The sequence below is a fragment of the Geotrypetes seraphini genome, chromosome 14 (assembly GCF_902459505.1).
Source record: "Geotrypetes seraphini chromosome 14, aGeoSer1.1, whole genome shotgun sequence".
NCBI classification, from domain to species: Eukaryota; Metazoa; Chordata; class Amphibia; order Gymnophiona; family Dermophiidae; genus Geotrypetes; species Geotrypetes seraphini.
The window spans coordinates 32,785,715-32,808,817 of record NC_047097.1 but is presented as its reverse complement, the minus strand read 5'-3'; the positions used below and the strand labels follow the sequence as shown (position 1 = coordinate 32,808,817).

The following is a 23,103-nucleotide window of genomic DNA, read 5'->3' as shown; positions in this document are numbered from 1 at the left end:
TGACAGGGTGTCTACCAATCTGTCTGGTAATGGTCTTGGCTCTCACATCACCCCCTACTTGAAAAATTGTGAAGATCTTTGCTCTAGGCAGATTCAAATTATTATTTTTATTTTTTTAACTTTATAGTTATTCAGTTTTTCAAATTTCAAACAAGCAAATCAAATACTTGCATACAGATTTATAAAACTTATTAACAGAAAAATTATAACCCTAATTCCACTTAACCCAGTGATTTAGGTCATTCCTTTTTTTTTTTTTTTAATCAGCATATTTAGTCCACCATATTGAGAGAGATTTAGGAAAAAAAATATTAATGGAAAAAGAAAAAATTTTATTCAAACTTGGAAGCGGCACTTATCTGCAGATCCTACAGCCGGTTATGATAGTTATACATTTTCAGCTAAGGGCACTACTTGCTCTTTTGATTCTGGTAGGTAACAAAACATTTTACAGGAAATTTCAACAAAAAATTTGCTCCCAGGGCTAGGATTCTTGGCCTCAATGCCAAAAATTCCTTTCTCCGCCTCTGAGATCTTAAAGACATGTCTGGAAATAATCGAACATTAGAACCTAAAAACTGATCATTTATATGACGAAAATACAATCGTAAGACATATTCTCTATCACTTTCCAAAACAAGAGTCATTAACAAGATTTTGCTTTCCGTTATAACCTCTAAAGAGTTTTCCAGAAAAGTTGTTAAATTAGTATCCACTTCATTTGCCCCTTGAATCTCATTTGGAGTAGACACTTCCACAGGTTTCTTTATTTGAAAATAATTTGCTCTAACCATAGATGGAAAACTTTCTGTTGGAATAAGCAGAATTTTTTTTAAAATACTTTCATGCCATCTCCATTGGTGAAATTAAGGGACAATTAGGAAAATTAAGGAGTCTCAAATTATATTTCCTTAATTGGTTTTCGAAGCTTTCCATTTTCCTGGCAATAAATGTTCTTTCCTGACTAATTCCAAATCCGAAGCCTTCATTTCACAAATTTTTTGTCTCCTGTTTTTCTATCTTTTCACTTATATCTTTAAGGGCCAAATCCTGTTGCTCCACTTTGGAGTGGATAGTTCCATAGTCAGTGCTTAAAATGGAAAAAGACAATTTGAGGTTTGCGTCCATAACTGAAATGGTCTGCCATAAAGCTTCCATGTCTATTTTTTCCGGCTTCTCTAGCACCCCAAAGGTGATCTTAATCCCGCCAGAAGCTCCTCTCACCTCTGCTTCAGTGTGGGATAGCTGTTGCTGTTCTCCAGTCTCTCCAGCTCCTGATGATATTGGAGCTACTGACCCTCCTTTGCTGAGGCTCGAAATCTCCTCCAGGGACATCGATTCCTCAGATTCTCCCACCACTTCTGGGTTGCGGTGGTGGTTGCCTTTGCTCCGGGCTTAGCAACGCCTGAGTCTGTTAGCTGAGCTCGCCCAATGAATTCAGGCTTACCCCCGAAGTAGAAGCTGCTGATTCACTCAGTCAGGCAAAGGCTCCTTCAATTGTTGTCTGCACCAGCCATTGTAGTGCCACTATTGCCGCCGGAGGGTTGCCGCAAAGGGCTCCTTTCCTCTTACCCATTACTAGTTAAGAGGAGTGCTGTTGTAATGCCGGCAGACCCAAAATGACGGAGCCTCCTTCTCAGGTGTCCGCTCCCATCGCCTTCTTAATTCCCTCTCCTCAAATTATTTATAAAGACATGATATATTGTGTCTAATGCCAACATACATTTGCAGGGCTATAGCACGGACCCCCATTCACATTCCCCAGAGACTCACTCTATTCTCCTTGCTTCCACTCCTGGGGATTTCCATTCATGGCCGCCTTCTTGAGCCTTCATTTCCCCAGCTATACTTTTGCTGCTCCCTCTATTGCCAGGTCTTTTGGGGACATACAGAGGTATTATAACATTTCCAGCTTCTACTATACACGATTCTGCAACCAGCATCGGTACATGATTGACACATGACCAGCATTGGTTTTGGAGGCACTAGATGATACCAGCACTGGTTGAAGAATCCGGCCCTTAATTTCTCCAGTGCCCCAGTTACCACTCAAGAATACCTGATTAATTACTATTTGGTGTATTGTAAAGTGCTTTGGATGTCTGTCTTCATGAAAAGGTGGTTATAAATCTATATAAATGAATTGCCCATTAAAGAATATTAGTGTAAAATCCTAAGTTACACACCTAACTTTAGCTGATGGAAGTTACACTAGCTCAACGGCTGCTGTAAATGGTTGTATCTAACCGGTGTCGGTTAAATATGTATAACCCAGGTGCATAAGTGCTAGGCATGCCCCTCCCAGGTCCATATCTCTGCAGTTGCTCACTATGGATTGTACACATAAAAGTTGTAGCACGCTAAGGGCAGCTACACATGTAACTGCTAATTGGTCATAACTAACACTAGTCCATAATTGGTTGTAATGTCGCTTAGCAGCTAATTATTCAATTGTTATGAGTACAACTGGTGCTTTTCTATACCTTGCATGTGCAACTTTGCATGTTTGCAGTTTGATCAAGAGAATTTTTAATGTATTTACACATTTGTTGTTGGGTTGTTTATTTCTTAGGAAATGGCCCAAGCACTGCGTTGAAGCACTTACGCTCCTCTGAAGAGGTTGATTACGGCAATACACATTGGGATGATTAAGCAACTTATGTGCCATGGTTTCATGAAGATAAGCATGCAACAACCTCTGTCTGCTGTTTATAGAAGATAAAAGATATGCACTTTCAACTATCGGTTGCTGTCGTTACACTCCACAGCTACACATTAAATGTTTGCATCAGAATACTAGGCTTTTTATAATGGTTTGACCATCAGATCGAAGGGTCAGACACATAAAAAAAATCAATGTAACTGGGGAGGGGGGCACTTTTCTTATATAGTTTGTGATGTGTTTGATATTTTGTATTTTGAGATATAGCTGGCTGTGGAGCTCTTGGTATAATTATGGATATACTGATTTATGTTGGTTTGATTTTTATATTATTTGTGATTCTGGGAAAACATGACTTAAAGTTGTTTTGGTTCTGGTGACTTTAGTCATTTTTCCCAGAGACAGTCACATTTCTATTTCTATTTTGATAGTACAGAGGTTATCAATCTAATCCTCAGGACATATCCAATAAGTCAAGCTTTCAGGTTATCCACAATGAATATTCATGAAAAACATTTGCATGTTCTATCCTATACATATTTATTGTGGCTATCCTGAAAACTTGTCTGACTAGATGAAAACTTGATTTCCTGAGAACTGGGTTGAGAACCCCTGTAATAGTACATGATCTGTTACATGGCATCACTTGGATATTTGTGGCTATATATTGTGGTTTAAATAGAAATAGAGAAACATAGAAAATGGTGGCAGGAAAGGGCCATAGCCCATCGAGTCTGCCCCTCTGAATTTACTCCCTCAAAGATCCCACGAGAGCATCCCATTTTCTCTTAAAATCCGTCACGTTGCTGGCCTCAATCACCTGCAGTGGGAGTCTGTTCCACTGATCTACCACTCTTTCGGTGAAGAAGTACTTTCTGGAGTCGCTATGAAACTTCCCTCCCCTGATTTGCAGTGGATGCCCTCTGGTGGTCGAGGGTCCCACGAGACAGAAGATATCATCTTCTGACTCGATGCGACCCGTGATGTACTTAAACGTTTCAATCATGTCTCCCCTCTCTCTTCATTCCTCAAGTGATTAAAGCCACAATTTTTTTAGTCTTTCTTCATATGTTAGATCCTTGAGCCCCAAGACCATCCTGGTGGCCATTCGCTGAACCGACTCGACCCTCAGCATGTCCTTATGGTAGTGTGGTCTCCAGAATTGAACACAGTACTCCAAGTGAGGCCTCACCATGGATCTGTATAATGGCATGATGACTTCAGGACTCCTGCTGACAAAACCTCTACGGATACAACCCATCATTTGTCTTGCCTTGGAGGAAGCTTTCTCCACCTGATTGGCAGCCTTCATGTCATCACTAATGATCACCCCTAGATCCTGTTCTGCCGTGGTCTTAACCAGGGTCTCACCATTTAGTGTATAAGTTCTGCGCGGGTTTCTCTGTTGTAATGCCCCTGTATCACTCAATGGTACAGCTGCACCTGGAATACTGTGTGCAATTCTGGTTGCCGTATCTCATAGAAAAGTATAAAGAAGGGCAACAAAAATGATAAAAGGGATGGGACGACTTCCCTGTGAGGATAGTCTAAAGCAGGGATCCAAGTCCCTTCTTGAGGCCCAGAATCCAATCGGGTTTTCAGGATTTCCCCAATGAATATGCATTGAAAGCAGTGCATGCACATAGATCTCATGCATATTCATTGGGGAAATCCTGAAAACCTGACTGGATTCGGCCCTCAAGGAGGGACTTTGAGATCCCTGGGCTAAAGCGACTAGAGCTTCTTCAGCTTGGAGAAGAGACGGCTCAGGGGTGATATGATAGAGATGTATAAAGGTGATAGAGGTATATAAAATAATGAGTAGAGTGGAAAGGGTAGATGTGAATCGCTTGTTCACACTTTCCTAAAACACTAGGACTAGGGGGCATGCGATGAAGCAATTAACTAGTACATATAAAACAAACCACATTTTGGTATGTGCATTTAAATAAGGGAATGATAGAGATAAGTCCAAATTATTTCTATTGACTGCAGCACAGGTTGTAAATACAAACAAAGAACATAATTTGTCTACAAATATCAGAAATTTGAATGAAACCCTGCCTGAGCTAAGTTCTTCTATCTTTTCATCCGAACATTCATTGTTATATATCACCAGGCAGGAGGGGGAGGGAGGCCAGTGAGGTAGTTTCCCTTTCTAGTGTGGCTAGCAGCACACGGGGATCTGAGACCCCTCCTCTTAGCTTAAGAACTGTATCACATTTAAGTTGGCTAGTGGGCTAGTGTGTAGAACACTGAACACTGGTCTATAGTATGTTATAAAGTGTGCACAGAGAGGTATTAGTTTTAGTTATACTATTATGCACCAGGGCAGTTTGAAGAGATGGATAGTAAAATCCTAACAAAAATTAGTAAGGCTTATAAATCTGGAAACACAATAAAAATGAGAGATTTCAATGACCTCAGTCAGGATAAGCTACAGCAGTGGTCTCAAACTCATGGCCCGTGGCCACATGTGCCCCCCCCCCCCAGGGTACTGTTTTGTGGCCCATGGTCGCAATGATGGCATGTTTATTTTCTGGCCGGTTCCCTTCCTGCACTCATTTTTCCTTCAAAGCCGTGGCCAGCGGCAGCTCCTCACGCGATCCACACCTGCATCAGAAGCCTCTCTAACATCAGAGAGAAGTCTTCCGACACAGGCGCAGATCATGTGAGGAGCCGCCGCCCGCAGCTTTGATGGAAAATCGAGCAGCAAGGGAGCTAGCCAGAAACTAAACAGGAAGAGAAATGCTGCTGCTGCTGCTGCTGCTGCACAGGGAAGGGGAGGGGGTAGATGAATGCTGTTGTTGCTGCACCCAATTGGGGAGAGAGGGAAGGAGGGAGAAGGAAGACAAGGGAGAGGAGAGGAACGAGAGATGCCAAGTCCATGGGAGGGAGGGAAAGGAGATACCTGACCATGGAGGGGTAAGGAGAGATGCCAGGAGACAGATGTCAGACCAGGGGAAAGGATGGAAGGAGGGAGGGAGAAAAAGGAAGGAGAGAGATGTCAGACCATGGAAATAGGGAGGAAGGAGAGAGAGATAGGAAGGGAAGGGAAGGGAAGACATGGAAAAGTAGATTTTGAGAAGAAAGCAGAAAAATGGAAAAATTAAATGTTAAGTTAATGCCAAAGATGGAGCCATGAACTGACCTTTTCAGAACATAAGCAATCCTCCACTGGGTCAGACCTGAGGTCCATCGTGCCCAGCAGTCCGCTCACGCGGCAGCCCAACAGGTCCAGGACCTGTGCAGTAATCCGCTATCTATACCCTTCTATCCCCTTTTCCAGCAGGAAATTGTCCAATCCTTTCTTGAACCCTAGTACCGTACTCTGCCCTATTATGCCCTCTGGAAGCGGACTACAGGTGTCCACCACACGTTGGGTAAAGAACTTCCTAGCATTCGTTTTGAATCTGTCCCCTTTCAACTTTTCTGAATGCCCTCTTGTTCTTTTATTATTCGAAAGTTTGAAGAATCTGTCCCTCTCTACTCTCTCTATGCCCTTCATGATCTTGTAAGTCTCTATTATATCCTTTTTAATTCTCCTCTTCTCCAGGGAAAAGAGCTCCAGCTTCTCCAGTCTCTCAGTGTATGAAAGGTTTTCCGTACCTTTTTATCAAACGTGTCGCTCTCTGAACCCTCTCGAGTATCGCCATATCCTTCTTAAGGTATGGCGACCAATATTGGACGTAGTACTCCAGATGCGGACGCACCATCGCCCGAAACAACGGCAGGATAACTTCTTTCGTCCTGGTTGTAATACCCTTCTTGATTATACCTAGCATTCTATTCGCTCTCTTAGCGGCCGCTGCGCACTGTGCCGTCAGCTTCATTGTCATGTCCACCATTACCCTCAAGTCCCTTTCTTGGGCATTCTCATTCAATAGCATCCTCCCATCGTATAGTTATACCTCGGGTTTCTGCTTCCCACATGTAATACTTTACATTTCTCAACGTTGAACTTCATCTGTCATCTCGTCGCCCATTCCCCTAGTTTGTTCAAGTTCCTTTGCAATTCTTCACAGTCTACTGTTAAACAGCTTTTGTAGAGCCATAACATTTGCCACTCCAGTAGAAGCAAGATTACTTGCTCCATGCAATGTGTTATGATTAAAATTCACGCACCTTTCCAGCGACGTTGTACCGCTGTTGAAGCGCCTTACTGAAGAGCTTATGAGTACATTTAAATATTTAAAAGCCTTTAAATGTTACATGATGATATTATTTGAGAAACTTGCCCAATATTGATGAGAAAGGGGGGGGTGTCTTCTGTGTTTTATTCTATTTTGAAAGTTTTGCCCTCTCGAGTGGACTGTAATTCAAAATCCCTAGTCTGTTTGGATCAAAGATGGATGCAAGGCAGAAAGTGAAGATGGAAAGAAAAACAGTCAAAGAAGAAGAAGGCCCTGGAAAGTTAAAAGCACAGAAAAATAAAGTCACCAACAAAGGTAAGGAAAATGATTTTATTTTTAATATAGTGATTGAAATGTGTCAGTTATAAGAAAGGAAAGATGTTAAACTTTAACTGTGAAGGCTGCAGAAAAAATAGGGTACTTGAAGGGCCGCTGAAAAAATAGTTAATGTGTTATTAAAGAAATGACAATTTTGCATGAGGTAAAACTCCTTATAGTTTATAAATCTTTCCTTATAAATATAGGGAGTTTTACCTCATGCAAAATTGCCATTACTTTAATAAGACATTAATTATTTTTTTCTGAGGCCCTCCAAGTACCTACAAATCCAAAATGTGGCCCTGCAAAGGGTTTGAGTTGGAGACCACTGAGCTACAGAGATGTTCCTAGATGCCATAATGACTGCTTCATGAAGCAGCTGGTCTTAGTACTTAGGATTTGGTGTGAGGTGTACTAGTGGCTGGGTTGCTTAGCAGTAAGGACTAGAAAGTGGTAATATGGGCAGAGTTTATCACCAATTGTTTGAAAGGTTGGCTCCTATGGTCAACCTCCATTCATAGCAATGGCTAGTCTCTCATGAACCGGGCTGGGGAGAGCAGCAGCCGTCTCCATCTTCCACAACAGGAGCAAGTTCAAAAAGGTTCCAAGCGAACTGGCAGAAAATGACTACTACGGTAATTAAGAACAATTTACAGAGATGCTAATGAGAGCATTAGGAGGGCAGACATTCAAGGAAATTTAAAGTACTGATAATTGGGCAAATTCACGCTGCCCTAAAAATGTACTAGCAGAGCACAGGACAAAATAGGAACTATGTCAATCAGATGGAGCAGATTTCCAGCCTCTTTGTAATTGTACGAAGCATGATACACTTATACAGAATTAGTTACACATTGCAAATGTAGCCATTAAGGTCACAACTCTGGGGTAAATGATTTCCAGGGCATTTCTCTGAGTTATCAGGAGAGATTCACTGGTGCTATACTGTTTAAAAGCAAAACAGGTCCAACAGCAAACAGAAATGACAAACGGTTTGGAAGAAGAAAGCCTTTTGCTGTTATCAGCAGTGGTATAAATAACGGAAGCCATCTTGCTGCCCATTCATTGAGGTGTAGCCTCTGCACTGTGCCATGCTAATTTTCTCTCTATGCTGTGATTATCCAATATCTCATTAATTTAGTATCAGATGATAAATTACTGAGGCTGGCAAAGTGCAGGACAATTTAGTACTCATTCCAGCTTGAGTAGCAATGCAATGATAAATGAGCCCCCCCCCCTCGTTTGACATGACCTACAAATACCTCATCTCTTTAACAATTCTCACCTCTTCAAATAAATAAATGTATTAGTGAAATAAAATCCCATCTCATGGCATATCTTTTCTCTATCTATACGTGCTACTCTTAACACCACTATGGCAAAGAGAAATGTTTTTACCGTATATTCACTTCAAATGCACCTTAAAAAGGATGCGGGGTGTATTTGGTGGTCTTGTCCAAAGGTGGGTCCCTTTTGGGATATGGTGTTCTCTGTCTTATCAAATATATGTGGGGTGATCATGGTTAAAGATTTGGGATGTGCCCTTTAGAATTTGACCCCGCCAGGAGTTCCATCTAAATTCTCCCGTATTATTGCGACAATGGCCACGGCGGCACGCTTGGTACTCACGGCTGCATGGTGTCAGGATACAATTCCATTGAAAGCACAAGTGGTCAATAAATTGAATTATGTTTTTCGTATGTCCAAATTGACTGCAATGAAACATCATAGTCTAGGTGTGTTTGAGCATCAGTGGAAGCCATATATTGATTGGATTGCCCAGAGGGATGGTTGAATATTCTATATTTATTGGCTTTCAGTTCTCTTATGTTTTGATAAAACAATTTTTTTGTGTACATTATTTACTTTGTATCCAGGACCTTGGGGGGGAGGGTGGGATGGGGTGTGGGGTTGGGTGAGCTTCTGGTACTGTTCTTCTTTATGCACTAAGTTGGCATTGTAACAAAGAGTTATGTCACAACAGTTTGGTTTGTACTGTTTTTTTTCTTTATGCTTTCTACTTTGTATGTTTTCAATAAAAAAAGGATGTGGGATGGGGGTGAAGAGTCAAGATGGCCGTCACCCTCAGATGCTGTGGAGGAAAATCTCTGCATGTATTTTCCTTTTTGGATCTTTTTAATTGGCTTATACATACTTCTTGTCTGTGGCTATGGGGAAGAAGAAAGGAAAAGGTTTATACCCTCACTGATGGTTTGGCTCTCATGGTTTGGGAACCTATGGATTTCTGTATGGGTTTGACTTTTTGGATTCTTGTGGGCACTGTTCAGAATTTGCAAAGCTTAACTCTAGCACTCAAATTCCCCTTCAGCCCCAAAGAGAAAAAGGAGCCTGGAGATGGTGCCAGTCAGTTCAGGAGGAGCACAGTTAAGGGAAATTGATCCCCTAGAGCAGGGGTGTCAAAGTCCCTCCTCGAGGGCCGCAATCCAGTCGGGTTTTCAGGATTTCCTCAATGAATATGCATAAGATCTATTTGCATGCACTGCTTTCATTGTATGCTAATAGATGTCATGCATATTCATTGGGGAAATCCTGAAAACCCGACTGGATTGCGGCCCTCGAGGAGGGACTTTGACACCCCTGTCCTAGAGTCATCTGTTTTGCTTGTTCCTCCTATGATGGGTGGATTGACAGTGATCTGGGGCCCCAGGCAATAGTGATTAAACTAGATGGAGGCTAGACTAGAGTGGGCCCTTTGTGAGCTCTCAGGCACTGCCCTGCTGTCCCAATCATCAATCTGCCCTTAACTTGGGGTCATTTTTGCCTCAACAAGTGTCAACAAGTGCCAAACATCAAGGAGAGGAGAGGAGCAGCGAGGTGAAGGAGGAAGAACAAAAGAACATAAGAACATAAGCAGTGCCTCCGCCGGGTCAGACCATAGGTCCATCCTGCCCAGCAGTCCGCTCCTGCGGCGGCCCAAACAGGTCACGACCTGTCTGAATCACCAGAAGGGGCTCCCTTGCCACCTTGGTTTCTCATTGAAGTCCTATCTTCCCATCGAAGTCCTAACCCTCTGTTCTTGCACATGCACGACTTGATTGGGTTTCTATACTTATTACCTGGTTAGCTTTCTATACTTGTGGTACATCCCAGCACCTCTCTCAGTATCCCATGATCCCTTTATCCCTCAGAAATCCGTCCAATCCCTGTACCGTACTCTGCCTGATCACTTCCTCCGGTAGCGCATTCCAAGTGTCCACGACCCTTTGTGTGAAAAAAAACTTCCTTGCATTTGTTTTGAACCTAACTCCCTTCAGTTTCTCCGAATGCCCCCTCGTACCTGTTGTCCCCTTCAGCCTGAAGAATCTGTCCCTATCCACCCTCTCTATGGATGAACAAGCAACTAGAAGGGAAAAACTGGGGGTTAACTTGGGTTCAGGTGGAATAGGGAGGGGGGAGGGAGAGGGAGAGCGGGTCAATTGTTTAGGTATTTCTGGAACAGGTATGTTTTTAGGCATTTCCTGAATTCCCCGTATGTAGTGGGCGAAAGCAGTTGGTCTAGGTCTTTGCCCCATAGGACTGCTTGGTGAGAGAGAAGGTGTTCGTGGTGTTTTTTCATTTTGCAGCCTCTAACTGGAGGGGAAATGAGTTTTGGGTGTGTGTTTCTCTTGAGTTTGTTATTAGAAAATGCGAAAAGGCGATGTTGCAGTAGTCAAGCTGACTTAGTATGAGGGATTGCACTAGGATTCTGAATGTTGACATGTCGAAGTATGATTTAATGGTTCTGAGTTTCCAGAGAGTAAGGAAACCTTTTCTGAATAGGGAATCCACTTGTTCCTTCATTGTTAGGCATTGGTCTAGAATAATACCTAGTATTTTCATGGTGGGCTGAATAGGGTAGTTGAGTTTATTGATGTATAGTGGGGGTTTTTTGTCAAGCGGGTGAGGGGAGGCAACAAAGAATTTTGTTTTTTCTGGCTTGAGCTTGAGCTTGAAATCTGTCATCCATTGTTCCATCTCATTTATGGCATCGGATGCCTTGGGAATGGTTTCCGAGATGGAGTTGGTGAATGGGATGATGATCGTAAAGTCATCTGCGTAGCTGAATAGTTTTATTCCTAGTTGGGTTTGTTTCACACCTAAAGAGGACATGTAGATATTGAAAAGCAGTGGGGAAAGCGGTGACCCTTGTGGCACTCCGGATGAGTTGCTCCAGGTGTTGGAGTGTTCATTGTTAAAGCGTACCTGGTAAGAACGGGATGTGAGGAAGCCACAAAACCAGTTTAGTACCTCAGCTCTGATACCAATGGCGTCTAAGCATTGCATCATTTTCTCATGGTCTACCAAGTCGAATGCAGAGCTCATGTCGAATTGCATGATCAGGGTGTTGAGGCCCTTACTAAATAATAGGCGCAGATAGTCTAGGATGGCAGCGATTACTGTCTCCGTACTGAATAGGGTTCTAAAGTCGGATTGAGTTTCATGCAGGAGAGAGAATTGATTAAGGTAGTCCATTAGTTGGGTGTGTACTAGTCCTTCCATGATTTTTACAATGAATGGGATAAATGCTATTGGTCTGTAGTTTGTTATTAGCGCTGAGGATTCTTTTTTATTTTTTGGGATGGGAGTTATTATTATGTGGCCGTTGTTAGTGAGGAGGAAAGTCCCATTTTTTAGGTTGTGGGTTAGGTAGTGTAATAGTGATATTTTGAATTCTGGTGGTGCCGCTTTCATAATCTCCGGAGAGCATGTATCTAGGATGCAGTGAGATTTAGAGTATTTGTTGTAGAGTACAGCACCTACCTACCTAAACAATCGCCTAAACCCAGAACAAGGAGAACTCAGACCCCATTCTCCTACCCACCACTCAAAGGAACTCATCGCAAAAAACTATATGATAACCTCCTAATAACGCAAGCAGCAAAACTTGAACCCTCTATCTCCAAACTGTTAACCACAACATCTGACCTCAAAGCATTCTGAAAAGAAATCAAAACACTACTATTCAAAAAGAATATTCAATCAAATTAATCTCCCCCTCTTCCTATCCCCTCTGTAATTTCCCCATGTATTGCCCACTCCTCTGGTATCATCTCTTCAACGTCCCAAAAAGTAACTTGAAACCCAATTAATCAACCTGAAACCTAATATCTTCCAGGGTAATATATCCTGAAAACTTCAATATGTAACCTGTAACCAGCTATCTACCAATGTAATGAAACCTGTATTTCCAATGTAATGTAACTTGAAACCTCAATATGTAACCTGTACTAGCAATTTTCTAATGTAATGCAACCTCCTGGAAATGTCCAGCTCTCTTCCAATGTAATCCGCTTTGAACCACAAGGTAAAAGCGGAATAGAAATCACTAATGTAATGTAATGTTTCGGAAGCTGGAGCGGGCGGAGATAGGCCCCTACACAATCTCTGATCATGCCTGGGTTCAAGTGTTGTGGCAGGATGGAGGGGGGCTCCCGGGGAAGTGGCGTTTGGTCTTTCCACTTGCCTTGTATAGGGATCCGAACTATAGGGAAGAGTTGCTGGGTACATGGAATGAATACAAATGGCATAATGCTCATGCAGAAGGGGACCCCTGTCTTATTCTGGGAAGCGGCGAAGGCAATGTTGAGGGGGGATACCCTTAGCTATAGTAGTCACGTTAAAAAAGCTCGAGACAGGGAACTTCTGCATTTAGAGAGGGATGTAGCTAGGGCCCAGCGGAGGTGTGGCCAAACGGGTGACCCTATGTATAAACAAGAGTTGATGGAATATCAAGTGGCCCTCAATTCCCTACTACATCAGCGAGCGCGCAAATCCCTTGCACACTATAAGTACCAGCTTTATAGATATGGGAACCAGGGGGAAAAGCTACTGGCCCGACTGGTATCCACCAGGACGGACCCTTGAAGGGTTTAGGCCCTGAGGAACGAGCAGGGGGAGAGAATTACAACAGACCCGGAGATCGGAGATGTATTTTTTTGCTATTTTAAGACACTTTATGCCCCACCGTCAGAGGAGGGTGTAACAGCAGGCCCCTATTTGGATGGGATAATGTTGCCCCGTATCACTGAGACAGACGGGGAGTGTTTGAATGCCCCTATAACGCAGGAGGAAATGTATTGGGCAATAAGGAACAGTCCTCTTCTGAAGGCACCAGGCGAGGATGGCATGCACATCAAATTTTATAAGCTTTTGGGTGAGGAGATTGTCCAGCCGCTCGCTCGGATGTTTAATATTATGGTTGGAGCAGAGGCTTTACCAGAGGGTATGAACATGGTGCACATATTGATGTTACCTAAACCGCATAAAGACCCTGAAACAGCGGGATCCTACCGTCCTATTTCCTTATTGAATATGGAGGTTAAACTGTTAGTGAAAATCATGGCGAAGCGGATGGATGCTGTGCTTCCCTCCCTTATCCACGAAACTCAGGTGGGATTTGTGAAAGGACGGACCATAGCTAAAAATGTGCGAAAATTGTTGTTGTCTTTGGAACAGCAGGTGGCGTGCAATCTCCCATCTGTGCTGGTTAGCTTTGATGCTGAGAAGGCGTTTGAAAGGGTGCAGTAGGACTTTCTCTATGATACTTTGGTGGCTTAGGGTTTTGATGTTTTTTTTGTGTCGGCGGTGTGAGCATTGTATGCTCTTTCACAGGCGAGAATAGTGTTGAAAGATTTTGAAACGAACCGGTTCCCGATTTCTAGGGGGACGAGACAGGGTTGCCCCTTATCACCATTGTTGTTTGTGCTAATATTGGACCCCCCTAATTCGAGATATATATGCGATGCCATCTATACAGGGGATTGACATCGGAACTACATCTTTTAAGTTATCGGCCTTTGCGGATGATATTTTAGTACACCTTACGGATCCTTTGCCCTCCTTAACGGCCTTATTGGACTTGATAAACGAATATGGTGATTATGCCGGGTTCCGCTTAAATTTGGATAAATCGGAGGTGTTAGCATCATCTGCGGCGGTTCAGGCTCAATGGGGGAATGGGTTTCCGCTGACATGGGCGCCGGAACAGTTTGTGTACTTGGGGACTTTGATGACCATTATGGTTCACCGTTTGTATCGTCTTAATGTGGATAAGCTTCAGCAACAGACGGAGCTTATGCTGGATACCTGGAGGGCATTGCCCCTTTCCCTGATGGGGCGCATTTGTCTGGTTAGGATGTTCATCTTTCCCAAATGGCTGTATGTATTGCAGACTCTGCCGTTATGCTTGCGGAAGAAAGATTTACGCATTCTTTATAAAGGAATTACTCGCTTCTGTTGGGCGGCCAAGAAACCGAAATTGCAGGTGTCTCAGTTGATGGGGAATTGGCAGAGGGGGAGGGATTAGGATTACCGGATGTGAGGGTCTATAATTATGCGTGTTTGCTTCGTCATTTGGGAGAGTGGGTGAATATGACCAGCAGTTACACCCGTCTTTTGATGGAACGTGAGTTTTTTGCTCCTTATGACGTGTTTGCGCTACTACATAGTCCTCGGAGGGCACTGCCCCTTCTATCTGATCCAGTGTATTATTTAGCGCATTGCAAGCGGCCTGGCGTTGGCTTGTGCAAGCCCTGGGTGGGGATCCGACGGTTATGGATCTCTTGCCCTTGAGGGGTAACCCAGCCTTCCCTCCGGGATGGGAATCCAGAGAGTACCTGTCCTGGGGAGCGAAAGGTGTTTCTTGTTTAGAACATATTTTGGGAGATGATGGGGAGCTGTTGACCCATGCAGATTTGCTAGCTAAGGTGGGGAAGACCTGGGGCGTGCAGTTTGTATGTCATCAAGTGGAGCACTATGTGGGATCCCTCGACAGAGCACAATTGCGCTTGCATTTGGGGGCCAGGCTGCAGGAGCTGTTTGCTTGGGAGGGTGCCCCTCTCGGTGTCTAGCATTCATGCTAGTTTGCAAAAGTTATAACCAGACAAGGATTATCAGAGCATCCGGGGTAAATGGGAGGGGGAATTGCAGATTAATTTGGGACATTGGGATGTAGCCCGTACCTTGAGGGCGACGCCTGGGGTGACCCTGTGTGCTTGGTGAGGGAAACGTATTATAGGGTGACGTTACGCGCCTATTACACTCGTACACAGTTGTATTACAGTGGGGGTCTCCCTATATCACTGTGTCATAAATGTGGGATGGGGGACACACTTTGGGTCATGCCTTCTGGACCTGCCCCATTATCCAGCGCTTCTGGAGGCGAATAATCTCTTACATGTACGGGTTAATTGGGAGAGCCCTGTGCAGTACCCCGGCCCATTTTGTCTTGGATTTGCCAGAAGCTTTTGGCCATTTGTCTAGGGGGCAGTGGGCCCTGTGCAGGAAGATGAGTTTACTGGCCAGGAAATGCATTTTTCAATGCTGGATGGTCCCTGACCCTCCAGTGTTTTGGCATTGGTGGAACCAGTTGCATCAGTTGGCCATCTGGGAGGTACGAGATGCAGAAAGGGACTAGGAAGCGAAAGATGTTGTTCTTGAATATCTGGGAGCCATATCTGCTAGCCTTGCATCCAAAGGGCCACAGTGTGGTGTTAAGATGGGTGTCCTAATCTGGGTGCTCAGATAGTCGGGCTGGGAGAGTACTGACGAGTAATGGTGGGGCAGGGTGGAGAGCAGGACAGGATTAACCAATAGGCCAAGTAGGCACGTGCCTAGGGTCCGAAATGGTCAGGGGGGCCCAATAAAGGAGGGCATCAACATTGTTTTTTCCAAACAGTGATGGACCCCTCCAGCATCGATCGGCAATGCGGGCCCCCCCCCATCGGCAACACGGGCTCCACCCTGATCGGCAACGCGCCCCCCCCCTTCGACAGAAAGTAAGACAAGCAAGCAATACGGGTAAGAAATGCAATGGGAACTGTAATTGTGCAAGCGATGCTGCTTGCCCAAAGCTTCCCTCTGACGCAGCTTCCTGTTTCTGCCTGGGCGCATGGTGGGGTGGGGCGGGGCAGGGGGGCCCAGTGTACTTGTGTGCCTAGGGACCCTCGACAAATTAATCCTGCCCTGGTGGAGAGTACCATTGGGGGGAAGGGGGATTGGGGTGGGGAGGTGAGATGAGGGGTATTGACAGGTTCTGGCACTTGGTCACGGACAGGATGAGAGGGTTTCGGTGGGGGGAGGAGGTGTGCAGCATCTTCGGAGCTCATAAGAGTCCAGGGCCTCGGAGTGCTTTTCCGCTCTCCTTGATCTCGCTCGCCCTGAGTGGAGTGGGCTGGGGAAGGAGTTTGGTTGATGTTGTTCTTCTTTTGTCCATGCTTGTTATAATGTTATATGTGATGTCTCCTTGTTGTACTGAGCATCTTTGGGGTGCCTTGGTTTTGTATTTGTTGTTGTGTGCATCAATAAAAATTGTTTGAACCTAAATTTGCGGACGATACGAAGTTATTCAGAGTAGTGGAGACACAGGGTGATTGTGAAGATCTGCAACGTGACATAATCAAGCTCGAGAAATGGGCATCGACATGGCAAATGAGGTTCAACGTGGATAAGTGTAAAGTGATGTATGTCGGTAACAAAAATCTCATGCACGAATACAGGATGTCTGGGGCGGTACTTGGAGAAACCTCCCAGGAAAGAGGCTTGGGAGTTCTGATCGACAAGTCAATGAAGCTGTCCGCGCAATGTGCGGCGGCAGCAAAAAGGGCTAACAGAATGCTAGGAATGATTAAGAAGGTGATCATGAACAGATCGGAGAAGGTTATCATGCCGCTGTACCGGGTCATGGTGTGCCTTCACCTGGAGTACTGTGTCCAGCACTGCTCGCAATACATGAAGGACACGGTATTACTCAAAAGAGTCCAGAGAAGAGCGACTAAAATGGTTAAGGGGCTGGAGGAGTTGCCATACAGTGAGAGATTGGAGAAACTGGGTCTCTTCTCCCTTGAAAAGAGGAGACTGAGAGGGGACATGATCGAAACATTCAAAATACTGAAGGGAATAGACTTAGCAGATAAAGACAGATTGTTCACCCTCTCCAAGGTAGGGAGAACGAGAGGGCAGTCTCTAAAATTGAAAGGGGATAGATTCCATACAAACGTAAGGAAGTTCTTCTTCACCCAGAGAGTGGTGGAAAACTGGAACACTCTTCCAGAGTCTGTTATAGGAGAAAACACCCTCCAGGGATGCAAAACAAAGTTGGAAAAGAACATAAGAAGTTGCCCCCGCTGAGTCAGACCAGAGGTCCATCTTGCTCAGCGGTCCGCTCCCGCGGCGGCTCATCAGGCCTAGTGCCTGAACAGTGGTCCCTGATTAATTTTGTAACTTACTTCTAATCCCATCCCTATAATCTACCTTTACTCTTATCTGTACCCCTCAATCCCTTTGTCTTCCAAGTACCTATCCAAAGCTTCTTTGAACCCCTGTAGCGTGCTCCTGTTTATCACATCCTCTGGTAGCACGTTCCATGTATCCACCACCCTCTGTGTGAAAAAGAACTTCCTGGCATTTGTTCTAAACTTCTCCCCTTTCAATTTCTCTGAGTGCCCCCTTGTACTTATTGATCCCCTTAATTTGAAAAATCTGTCCCTGTCTATTTTTTCTATGCCCTTCATGATCTTGAAGGTTTCTATCATGTCTCCTCTAAGTCTCCGCTTTTCCAGGGAGAAAAGCCCTAGCTTTTTCAGTCTGTCAGTATATGAGAGGTCCTCCATGCCCTTTATTAGCTTAGTTGCTCTTCTCTGGACCCTCTCAAGTACCTCCATGTCCCTCTTGAGGTACGGCGACCAGAACTGAACACAGTACTCCAGGTGCGGGCGCACCATAGCACGATACAGTGGCAGGATGACTTCCTTTGTCCTGGTCGTGATACCCTTCTTAATGATACCCAACTTTCTGTTTGCTTTCCTTGAGGCCGTGGCACACTGCGCCGACGCCTTCAATGTTGTGTCTACCATCACTCCCAGGTCTCTTTCAAGGTCTCTTGCAAGGTCCCTTTCAAGGTCCCTAGCGCTGATCTCCCCATTTTGTAAGTGAACATCGGGTTTTTTTCCCCTATATGCATGACCTTGCATTTCCGTATGTTGAAACTCATTTGCCACTTTTTGGCCCATTTTTCCAGTGTTGTCAGATCTTTTTGGAGATCTTCGCAGTCCTCCATGTTATTGACCTTGCGATATAGTTTGGTGTCATCCGCAAATTTAATACCCTCACATTTTGTTCCTGCTTTCAGGTCGTTAATGAATATATTGAATAGGAGCGGTCCCAGCACCGACCCCTGTGGAACTCCGCTCGTGACCCATTGCCAGTCTGAGTAATGTCCCTTTACTCCAACCCTCTGTTTCCTGTCCGCCAGCCAGTTTTTGATCCATCGGTGGACCTCCCCTTGCACCCCATGGTTCCATAGCTTCCTTAGTAGTCTTTCGTGTGGCACCTTGTCGAAGGCTTTTTGGAAGTCAAGGTAAATGATATCTATGGATTCCCCTTTATCCACCTGGCTGGTTACCCCCTCAAAGAAGTATAATAAGTTTGTGAGGCATGACCTGCCCTTGCAGAAGCCATGCTGGCTCGACTTTAGCTACCCATAGTTGTCGATGTGTTCCCAGATGCTGTCTTTAATCAGTGCTTCCATCATCTTTCCCGGGACCGAGGTCAAGCTCCCGGCCTGTAGTTTCCTGGGTCTCCCCTTGAGCCTTTCTTGAAGATGGGCGTGACATTTGCTATTTTCCAGTCTTCCGGAATCTCTCCAGTTTTTAGAGATAGGTTGCATATTTGTCGAAGTGGCTCAGCTATTTCGTTCCTTAGTTCCTTGAGTACCCTTGGGTGAATGCCATCCGGACCTGGCGATTTGTCGCTCTTTAGCCTGTCTATCTGCCTGAGGACATCCACCTTGCTCACCTCTAGCTGGACCAGATTTTCATCCTGCTCTCCTTTTACGATCTCCTCGGGCTCCGGAATGTTGGTTGTGTCCTCCCTCGTGAAAACTGACGTGAAGAACTTATTTAGCCTGTCAGCTATCTCCTTTTCCTCTTTTACCACTCCCTTTCTGTCCCCATCATCCAAGGGTCCCACTTCCTCCCTTGCTGGTTGCTTCCCCTTAACGTACCTGAAGAATGATTTGAAGTTTGTTGCTTCCCCTGCCAGTCTCTCTTCATATTCTTTTTTTGCTTTCCTAACCACTCAATGACACTCCTTTTGGTGTTTTTTGTGTTCCTTTTGGTTCTCCTCTGTTTTGTCCTTTTTCTATTTTTTGAATGATGCTTTCTTGTCACTTATCGCCTTTTTCACTGCTAAACTGAAACGTACACAGGTGAGGCTGGACTCATTTAGAGCACTGGTCTTTGACCTGGGGGCTGTCGCGTGAGTGGACTTCTGGGCACGATGGACCACTAGTCTGACCCAGCAATGGCAATTCTTATGTTCTTAGGATTTTCTATTTTGGGATCCACTACAGTTAAAACAATTTCATAAAGCTTAGGAGAAATGATTTGTTTAGAGGAGAGAGAGAATGAGTTGTTATTTATTTTGCATGTTGTTTTGTAAAATGCCTAGACAAGCGGTGGCCAAAAGGTCGATTGTGATCAACCAGTAGATCGCAAAGGCAACGCGAGTCGATCGCGGAGCCCGATTCATGTTGCCTTTGCGTTCTCCCTGCTTCCCCATCTCTGCAAAAGCCAGGTGCGTGCAACCACTGCACAAGCACCAGGCCCACAAGCCTTCTCCCCCACAATGTCAATTCTGACATTGGAGATGAAGTTCCAGGTCAGCCAATCTCTGTCTGGCTGGCCCGCATCTTCCTCTCCGATGTTAGAATTGATGTCAGGGTGGGGGGTGGGGGGCAGGCTTGTGGGCCGGCGCTTGTGCAGTGGCTGCACAGGCTTGACTTTTGTGGCATCGGGGAAGCAGAGAGAAATCGATGGCAGTGGCTTGGGGCAGGGAGAGAGAAAGAAAGACAAAGGAAAAAAGGGGGGTAGGGAGAGAGAAAGAAAGACAGGCAGAAAGAAAGAAGGGGGGCAGGGAGAGAGAAAGAAAGAAAGGCGAAGGGGGAAGGGATAGAGGGAAGAATGACCTGAATCACAGTTACCGGATGCTAGGGTCCACCTTGAGAAATAGCGCCCAAGAAAAGGATCTGGGTGTCATCGTACACAATACGATGAAATCTTCCGCCCAATGTGCAGCGGTGGCCAATAAAGCAAATAGGATGCTAGGAATTATTAAAAATGGGATGATTAACAATGACTAAGAATGTTATAATGCCCCTGTATCGCTCCATGGTGCAACCTCATCTGGAGTATTGCATTCAAGAAAAAGTGGGGGGAGGGAATGGAGTGTGTTGGGTGGCAAGCAGGGAGAGAGGAAGAAAAAGTTGGACTCATAATAATAATAATAATAGTTCATATACTGCAGGACTGTGAAGTTCTATGTGGTTTACAATGGTTAAAAGATGTTACAAATTAATTAGAATTAACAAGGTTAGAAGCTAGTTATTAACATCGCTAGAGATCAGTTATTGTAGAGTGGGATTGTACAGGTTAGTTGCCTAAATACTTCAGGAACAGGTATGTTTTTAAGTGTTTCCTAAATTCCCCATAAGTAGTAGGCGTGAGCAATTGCTCCAGATCTTTGCCCCATAGTGCTGCTTGATGTGAGAGAAGGACAGAGAGATATGTTGGTTGGGGAATGGAATGAGGTCTGGAGGAGAGGAAGAAAGAAAGATTGGATGCACAGTCAGAAGGAAGTGTAACCAGAGACTCATAAAATCACCAGATAACAAAGGTAGGAAAAATGATTTTATTTTCAATTTAGTGATCAAAATGTGTCTGTTTTGAGAATTTATATCTGCTGTCTATGTTTTGCACTATGGCCCTCTTTTACTAAAACGCAATAACGGTTTTTATAGCAGGGCGCATATGAGCGTCGGAAGCAGCGGGGGCATTTAGCGCAGCCCCCTGCGCTAAAAACTGCTATCGCGGTATAGTAAAAGGGGAGGGGGCATATTTGTCTATTTTTGTATAGCTGTTACTGAGGTGACATTGCATATTTTAAAGTCATCTGCCTTGATCTCTTTGAAAAAAACTCCAAATATAAATTATAATTAACATTTTCTCTGCGTAAAGTATGCTTTGTGTTTTTTTTAAATTTTATTGTTGGTGGATCATTTTGACTTGGTCATTTTAAAAGTAGCTTGCAAGCCAAAAAAGTGTGGGCACCCCTGGCCTAGACTTTAAGCGGTATATACATTTTAAAAATAAATAAATATTTGATGATGGATTAATAATTATCCTAAGTTTTCTTATTTTATTTCCTTATCATATACAGTGTTTAGTAATAGTTTTCTCTTGTGTTTAATGAATTTGTTACATACTTTTCCATATCTTTGCATTTCCGGTTTTAGATAAGTAGTCTACCCCTCTTTTACAAAACTGCGCTAGCATTTTTAGTGCTGGCTGCTGCGGTAACAGTTCCGATGCTCATAGAATTCCTATGAGTGTCCCAGCTGTTACCGCTGCAGTCAGCGCTAAAAATACTAGCATGGCTTTGTAAAGGAGGGGATAATGAAAATGAGGGAAAAAATTAATGTTTTTAAAAAGTGTGTCAAACTGTAGTCTCATACAGTAAATATAGATCAATGGTCTCAAACTCGTGGCCCGCCAGGTACTATTTTGAGGCCCTTGTTGTCCACTCCACAAGTGTCCAGCGGTCGCGTCTGGGGGTCACAAGCGCTTTCCTGAATCTGTACGCGATTGTGAGGTGCAGACGCAGGAAAGCACTTGCGTGAGCTTGCAGCAGTGAGGCGGGCAACATTCCAGAACGTGTAGCTTGGAGCAATTGTTGGAGGCAGTGCAGCTTGTACGTGTGTCCGGTGCTGGAGGTGAGAACGGTTGATACTTTTTCACTTTCTGCATGTTGCACTGCTTTCAGCTGTGTATAGCTGAAATGATGAGAAGCAATTAAGGAAAGATTTATAAACTAAATCTTTTCTTAATTGTTTCTGATAATCCACATTTTGGATTTGTAGGTACTTGGAGGGAAGCAGAAAAAAATAGTTAGGGGTCCTTTTACTAAGGCACACAGGCCAATTTAGCATGCAATAAATATTAGCACGCTAAACGCTAACACGCTTGCGCTCCTTAGTAAAAGGACCCCTAACTATTTTTTTCTGCTTCCCTCCAAGTACCTACAAATCCAAAATGTGGCCCTGCAAGGGGTTTGAGTTTGAGACCACTGGTTTAGATGGTTTTGAAAAGACAATATAGAAGTATAAATGTACTTTACTATAAAGATATTTTTCTTTCCTTTTTATCTCCCTTGAAAGTGCTCATATGTTCCCAACTCAGAAGCATGCTGTCAGCACAACAGATTCCAAAATCTCTGAGAGAGATGAAAGAGTGGAATTGGTGGATTCAAGCTTGTCATGATGGGATCAGCATACTGAAATGAGTAGGTAGTCCTACAGCAACTTTATCATGCAAGAAAACTCCAGTATTTTTTGATCAATCTTAGCTTTCTCATCACAAGGAAAGATTGTTCTATTATTGATTGTGTGTGGTTCTCCTAGAATTTGGGATTGTAGTTCTAATAGAAAGTCTGTGTCGTCTACTGTAATCCTTGGAGTGTAGCCAGTGTCGTAACGAGGGTGAGGCGTCCCTTCCCTACCCCTCTACCTTTTTAAATTTCCCTGCTGCAAGCATCACCAACTGGCTTTCCCTCTGATGTCACTTCCTAGGCACGGGACCTGGAAGTGATGTCAGAGAGCCGATGATGATGTGAGCAGCAGGTTGGAGTTGCTGTGTGTGGTGGGGGGAAGTGGGAAGGAGAGGGGGTGCGGGTACCCTCACCAGGGCAGATCGCTCCCCCCCTTTTACTACACCACCGAGTGTAGTGTGGGTCAGTTGAGGGTCGTAGCTATAGGACTTTGGTTTTGTTCTTAGTATGAGGTGGTGGGTTGAAATCTAGTTTTGTATGATGTGGACACATTTTTTGACAACGGTGAGGGTGTTGGCCCCCCATGATTAATGGTTTCTATAGAGCAGTGGTTCCCAAACCTGTCAAGCCAGTCAGGTTTTCAAGATATCCCTAATGAATATGCATGAG

General features: G+C 44.3%; 1 protein-coding gene and 1 long non-coding RNA gene across 2 annotated transcripts in view; both read left to right on the top strand.

Annotated features, from left to right (window-relative positions):
* LOC117348619 overlaps positions 1–3,463 on the top strand; it is a 118,298-nt gene extending 114,835 nt beyond the window's left edge. Inside the window, exon 4 of the long non-coding RNA XR_004537011.1 lies at positions 2,573–3,463. This is a non-coding gene — a long non-coding RNA (uncharacterized LOC117348619). The remainder of the gene's footprint in view (positions 1–2,572) is intronic.
* Positions 3,464–6,948: 3,485 nt separating this feature from the next.
* FURIN (furin, paired basic amino acid cleaving enzyme) overlaps positions 6,949–23,103 on the top strand; it is a 296,800-nt gene continuing 280,645 nt past the window's right edge. Inside the window, exons 1-2 of the mRNA XM_033920626.1 lie at positions 6,949–7,110; positions 22,325–22,449. The gene's annotated coding sequence lies outside the window, so the exon portion shown is untranslated. The remainder of the gene's footprint in view (positions 7,111–22,324; positions 22,450–23,103) is intronic.